The sequence below is a fragment of the Penaeus monodon genome, chromosome 27 (genome assembly GCF_015228065.2).
Source record: "Penaeus monodon isolate SGIC_2016 chromosome 27, NSTDA_Pmon_1, whole genome shotgun sequence".
Taxonomy (NCBI): domain Eukaryota; kingdom Metazoa; phylum Arthropoda; class Malacostraca; order Decapoda; family Penaeidae; genus Penaeus; species Penaeus monodon.
The window spans coordinates 14577829-14579103 of record NC_051412.1 but is presented as its reverse complement, the minus strand read 5'-3'; positions in this window follow the sequence as shown (position 1 = coordinate 14579103).

Here is a 1275-nt window from a genome sequence, read left to right as displayed (position 1 = left end):
CTTAGTGCAAATGTTCCTGTACTGCTAGCTCCTTCTGCATATACTGTATAGCATACCAGATGATAAATGTGTCAACTGCTTATTTTTTGGCGGGATTTCCTCTCCAAAACAAAGGGAATTATTTCCCAAATTACGTCGTTGGCACCGGAAAAGGACGAAGCAGTAAGGGGAGATGCAGGATACGTTACATCTCTACCATACCTCTTTATATAAAATACTGATAAAAGCTTTTAAATATCTAAACATTCTTAGAAAAAAAAAATCAGGAAAACATATTTTTTAAAAATCACAAAATGAAATTTTATTCTCTTACTCTTTTCAAGCTTCCACAAGGACTCAAATATAAAGGAATAAAAGGACTCAAGGGACTTCGGAGACGCAGGAAGTTCGAGGTGAGAATCCTGGGAAAAACTTCGTTGGTAAAAAGCTTCGAAGAAATCGTATTCGCGTAGCTGCGTTCGCTTTGGCACTTCCGCAGTTTATATGCTTGTAGCTGATGTCGAACTTGAAAATCCTTATTTAAGAAGTTGCTTTGAGGGTGTTTCAGCTCGAGGTTGGAGTAGTACGTAGAGTAGCAAAGTGGTCGTAGGAAGTAGCGAGAGTACGAAGAAACAGCAAGAATAGGAGGAATCGGACGAGGGAAAGAAAAGAAGAGGTGGACGGAGAATGATAGCGGGAAGAAAAGGAAGTAAACGGGCAGTTGAAACTGGCCGTGAAGAGAAAGATGGTAAGAAAATAAATATGAAGAATGATGAAAAGGAGTTTCTAAAATAGAAAAGTTATGCTGAGTTCAAATCCCACTGACGTCATTATACGTAACGGGCGCGAATATCCAAGCTGACATGCGGTCGCCAATGAAATTATTAGTCTAATGATATCAAAAAGGTCATTATTTGACATATGACTTCCTGCAAGATTAGAAACGAAAGTTACACATGTAACTATGTCTTGCCGTTACTATTAGCGGACTTCCCCCTTGGCTGTTTCCAGAAGAGGAGTATATCAATTGATTTCTGACGCTTATATATACACCAAGCGGGTTGCCAAATACGTCATTTCTATTTCTGTTCTTCCTTTGTACATATGTGGTGTCTTAATTCATATAAACTCGTATGGAAAACCTTCATTCATTTAGGACACGGATCGCTCTCTCTTCCTGCTTTTGCCTGCTCCCAGACGTGCCACCCAATCATCAGTGCCCCTCTTGGCACCCGTGTGTGAGTGCCAAGTGTGATGGCCCTCATCTTGTGACACTCGCCATCGCCCCCGCGCGCA